Raw genomic sequence first — 6000 nt, 5'->3', positions numbered from 1 at the left:
TCTCATTAACATCAACCCCTATAGGGGGGTCATTGTCTCCCAGAAACTGGGCCTTGTGCACTGCATTATCAAGAGGTAAGCATTCCTCAAGCAGCTCCTTACTCACACCAATATCATCCACCTTTGAGTCTTCTTCCTTTAACACTTTTTTTCCCACCCGTGTCCACCGCTGTCCTCTATAATAGGATCCTTGTCTCTCCATCCTTCTTCTCCGGTAGCGACTTGTCATCATCTACTTCCCCCTTCTGGTCCTTGCCCCCATTGTGCTGGTCCTTGTCTCCAACCTGATGGTCTTTGCCATATCTTGTTGGTCCTTGTCTACATCCTGCTGGTTTGGTAGCACCTCATGGTCCGGTTCTTCCTTGCGGTCATTTACTCCCTCATGAGCCCTTGTGGTGGTGTCCTTGTCTTCATCTAGCTTGTCTGATTGCACTTCATTAGACATGCCTTGAAAGGTGCGTGTAGCTGCCTCATGCATCTTCACATCACAGGAATTACCACCATCTGCCATTTCCTCATCAAACATATGTCCAGCCTTGGAGTGCTTGTCTGCAACATGGTTGTCTGTATACTCCTCTTTGACCTTGTATTCTGCATAGTTCAACAACAAACCAACATTTTATGATAAGAAAAACCAAAATTGTGCTAAAAAATAGAAGCAGGAAAATTGCTTGTCTAAACATGTCCCTTGTGAGCCCAAGTCTTGGGCCACTTCCGAGATGCGCTCATTGCATCCAACTTTTGCACAAATGTCTCTTTTCATTAGAGTGGCAACAAAATAGGGAGGGTGGTACTGCAGATCATCATGAAAGGACCAACCACATGGGTGGAGCCCAAGCACTCCCCACAAGCAACACAAGATTGTAAAGCATAGATTGTGTTGTCTTCATCTTTGATATGGGGCCTTGGAAATAATGTGAATCTTCTTCCTTTGTTGATTTCTGCAATCATTGTTCTAACAAATTCACTCTGGATCTGAGCCCTTCACACTCAGTCTCAAGGACATCACATTCCCTCTGCAGGTCACATATGGAAATGTCATATTGAATATTACCAAAGTAATGTCCTAGAGAAAAGTAAACAATAGAAAATGTAAATGTCATGACAATTATAGCTAGTACTAAATAACACACAATACCAAATGTAACAAATAGTAAATTGTACCAAATGTTCAAAGTACCTAAAGGACCAACTAGTACCAAAGGACAATAATCTAATAAGCATTGAATAGTACCAAATAGAAAACAATAACCAATATGGTAAGTAGCAAAACTAGCAAACAATACCTAAAGTACTTGTTAAGTATATCATGCTCCTACCAGAGCACAACAGTCTAGTACACAATAAATAGTACCAAATGTTAAGTACCAAACAATAAATAGTACCAAATAGCTATAGTGAAAGCTACCCTATACTCAATATCACAACTAGAAGTGACCACTTTAGGCTGTTATTGCTCCATACAATATTATAAAGGTCAGTACATTGTGGTAGCCGATGGTTTAAGCCACATGCCAAAGATTAATGCTCTTTCTTTCACGATAATTAAGAGTGAATTCTTGGCCTTTCTTTGAGGGAAGTGCAATCATAATCCATTGTACAATATGGTCTGGAGTCATGTAGGAATAGGGGATCCTTCTCACTCTAATGTGAGTATAACATTGAATCTACAACAGTTCTATTTTTTCACAAAAGTAGAACTTCCAATGGAAGAATTTTTCTATTGATGATGAGTATCTACTTTACAAGGGGAGAGTACGTTATTCATGGAATTAATCGGTAGGTGCCAAATTAGTTTTAAGTGTCACGAGAGTCTAAGTGCAGGTCATCCTAGTATTTGGAAGACACATGAATTAGTGAACAGTAAATTTAAGTGCATAAGCATAAGGATGTCCATGAGTGCGTGATAAATTGCCAAAAGTTTCAAGTGACAAAAGCCAATCATCTCAAGCTAGGCAAGCTCCTACATCCATTAGAGTTCCCAAATGAAAGCTGGAAAAGTATCTCTCTGGACTTTGTTGTTGATCTACCATAGTTTTGGTTGTAGTAGATCGATTGACCAAGATGTGTATATTTATTACTACCAAGACGATGGTCAAGGCAGTGACCCTCTCCTAAATAGTAGTATTCATGCGCTCAAAAACTCCAGTTTGAGTAGGTGTGTACGATGTGGTAGACTACCTCCTAATGTCTCGTTTGCTATAGAAGTCTTTAAACGTAGTGGAGATGTACTCTCCTCCATTGTTAGTGTGCAAAGCCTTCTACTTCTTCCTTGACTGATTTTCTACCATAGCTAGGAACTTTTGGAAGACACTAAAGACTTTGTCTTTCCTCATCAAGAAGTAGATCCACACCTTTTGAGTAAAGCCATCTATGAAAGTTAGGAAACATAATACCCCCCCGATAGGCTTACACGACATAGGCCCACATAGATCACTATGAACAAAATCTAGAGGATCTTCTAACTTTCTGTTCAATGGCGATGAGGTAAGCCTAGTCTGTTTTGCATATATGCAATGCTCACACAAACTATAATCATGATAGTTTAACACAAGGATATAGACAAAGCGATGTAACTTGTTCATTCCCTTCTGACTCATATGACCAAGCTAACTATGCCACAACTCAGTCGAGGGCAGCTCGGCTACATAGATAGAGTTCTCATTCACGTAAGAGACATAAAAGGAATATAATGAGCCAAAATATTGGCCTTGTAAGCATGACTGAGTTACCTTTTTTATAACCCAAGAACCATTGCCAAACTTTGTCCAAGATCATCGAGGTGTCCTACTGAAACCAAGCTCTTAGTTAGCTTTGGCACATGTCTCGCACCTCGCAGCATGAACTTAGTACCAATGCGCATACACATCTCCAATGCCACATATCTCAAGCTGATAAGAATGAACTAGGTTAACTGAACCATGTATAGAAGCATAATTGAAGATGAGGGGTAACACGAAAATTGGCACCTGAGTCAATAATCCAATTCTATGCATAGCATTCATCAACATGCATAACAACATCTCTAGACTTAAGTTAGAAGAGAATACTAGTACATCTGATAGTTGTGGCACATTAGAAACAAAATTGACATGTGGATATTCAATGAAATTAAGCTCCTCTATCTTCACATTGCTCTTACGAGGTGTAGATCTTATGAAAATGGCTTTACACTTCTCCCTTTGCAAAAAATAGCAATCCTTTTCCATCTGTCCTTTTTTGTGACAATGGTAGCATTCAACGATCCTTGTGTGAATGGTGGGAACAACCTCCAACAAATGAAGATTCATATGTGCAACTAAACTAGCTCAGCCAGTAGTTCCCAAGGCCAGTTACTACGTAATTGATAGAATACACAGTGGTCTAATTGACTAACGTAGAACATCTATCATAAGTGATCAGCTCATTCCATTTTGGCAATCACAGTGGCTTGAGATAATTTTCTCTTGACAGATGGACTCTCTCCCAATTGGTGTTAGAGTTCAGTGCCGCAACTGATCATGGCACCTAGACAAGTTGCCCGTGGCAAAAGACGAGCTACCAAATTCATGGATTATTTGGACCATGTCAGCACTCCATGAGGATTCAAAGCAAGGCTTTGATACAAAGAGAGAACTTGGGAATGAAATAAATGTTACTCCAGGCCCAAGAACAATTGATAAATCAAGGGATTCTCATTGCTTGACACATTCCAAGAGAAGACGTGTAGAGAGAGCGACGTGTAGAGAGAGCGGAGCGACATGCCCAATCTCATGGATCTCCAAAAAGCAAGAAACATGCTGAGGTTAGCAAGGGTAGCAAGCAAAATCATCAATTACCAAGAAATAAACCAACAAAGAAGATTGGTAAAGACACAATGACCAAGACTGAAGATAACAATGATTGGGAAGCTGATACAGATCACTACTGTAAAAGAAGATCCAAAGACAGAAAACTAGTTCACAAAACTAGAGCCAATAACCATGCATGTTCTATTGACATGAAAATCTCATTTCTAGTCTTCAAAGGGGGAAAGAAAGACGATCCAAATGTACACATCTAGGCTTTTGAACAATATGATGAGCTCAAGGATATATATGGGGATGAATGGGGATAATATTTTTCTCAAACATTGAAGGAGGCAGTCAAAAAATGGTGCTACCATTATCCAGCCTGTCAGCTCAGATTATAGAACAAGTTATCAAACCATTTTGCATGGAGTGTTTTGCTAACAGAGGAGATGAATACATACTTGTGAGCTAGATAAGATAAAGGAAGACAACTTTTGTCAGAAGTTATGTAGAGAAGATTAAGGAGCTTGCAGAAGGATCATGCCAAAATGCCAAAAGAATAGAGATGGAGCCTAGAACGATAGAACTAGGCAACCCATTCAATGAAATACTCAACAAGAATTTGTATAGAAAAGGAGGCAAAATCACTAGCCAAGAGGAAAGGAGGAATCCCGAATTGGTTGCTCCCAGATGATCAAGAAGTGGAGGAATGGAATCTCAACACATATGAAAACACTAAGATGGTCAAGATCAACAAGAATCTTAAGCTAGAGATTAAGGAAAGACAAGAGCTCTATTTGGTAAATCCAAGGGTGTGCTCACATGGGAGCACACTGACCTAAAAGGCATTAATCTTGAAGTATGCCATCACAGGATACCACTGAAGCCCAATGCCAGACCAATCAGATTACAGAGATATAAAATTAATCCAACTATGCTAAGAAGATTAAGGAGGATATTGACAACCTTCTAAAGGCATGGTTCATCAACGAGGTTGTAGTAGTGGTTCTTAATAAAAATGTGAAGTTAAGGGTATGTGTGGACTACGGGAAGTTGAATGCCCAAACCATTAAAGACCCCTTTCCACACCCATTTACAAACATGCTACTTGATGAGATTGCATGCCAAAAGATGTATAGGTTTAAATGAGGCCATAGTGGCTATAATCGGTTGAAGATCACACCAAAGAATAGAACCAAAACAACGTTTATTACTAAATGGGGTGCATTCATGTAGCTAGTAATGCCATTTGGACTCTCTAATGCTACAAATACATTTTAGAGGTGTAGCTCTCTATAGATTGGGTATTGATGGTGTACTTTGAAGATGTTTGCCTATGCAAGAGAGGATGAAGTAATCAAGATGTCAAAGAATTTTTCAAAATTGTGACACTTGTCAGCAAATGGGAAGACCAACATCAGCTGACATGACACCTTTGACTCTAGTACAACCATTGGAAGTATTCATGAAGTGGGGTTTGGACTTTATGGGTCCATTCAAGGAGATTACTCCTAGGAAAAACATCTATAATGGATACCTGCTATGTGAGAAAGTGGGTTGAAGCGAAGGCATTTCACAATAATGCTGCAAGATCAACAATAGTATTTTTGTATGAAAATATCACATGCATATATAGATGTCCTATCAAGATTGTCTCAAATCAGGGTACACACTTTATGAATGAAACAATTCATATATTGATTGAGATATTCTCAATCAAACACCAAAAATCCATGCCGTATTATCCACGGTGCAATTGTCAAGCAAAGAGCAATAACAAGACAATTAAAACCATTTTGATTAAAATAGTCCAAAAAGAGCCACATCAATGGGATGCAAAACTCGAGACAACATTACGGGCTTATAGGACTTCCTACAAAGTCACTACTCAAATGAGACCCTTCAAAATGGTATATGGCACAGAGGCAGTAGTTCCAATGGAGTTTGCCATTCCAAGCCTCAGACTAGTAGTAGAACATGGAATGGAATTCAACAAGAATCTGGAACAGAGATTAGATGAATTACTGCGTCTGGATGAGAACAAGCAACAAGATATTCTAGAATAAGAGGTAGTCCAACAAAGAAAGAAACACTGAGATGATAACAACATTAAAGTTAGAGAGTTCAAGAAGGAGGATCTGGTACTATTATATTAGTCAAAGTTGGGATCTAAGAGACATAATTTGAAAATTGCATGGTCTGAACCCTATGAGGTTGAGTGGGTATTCTC

The 6000-nt window shown here is 39.1% G+C and overlaps 1 pseudogene; it reads right to left on the bottom strand.

Annotated features, from left to right (window-relative positions):
- Positions 1-232: 232 nt before the first annotated feature.
- LOC147457425 (uncharacterized) overlaps positions 233-6000 on the bottom strand; it is a 53788-nt pseudogene continuing 48020 nt past the window's right edge.

Source organism: Adiantum capillus-veneris, chromosome 5 (assembly GCF_014529385.1).
Source record: "Adiantum capillus-veneris isolate H3 chromosome 5, ASM1452938v2, whole genome shotgun sequence".
In the NCBI taxonomy this organism is placed as follows: Eukaryota; Viridiplantae; Streptophyta; class Polypodiopsida; order Polypodiales; family Pteridaceae; genus Adiantum; species Adiantum capillus-veneris.
This window is presented reverse-complemented; position numbering and strand designations above follow the sequence as displayed.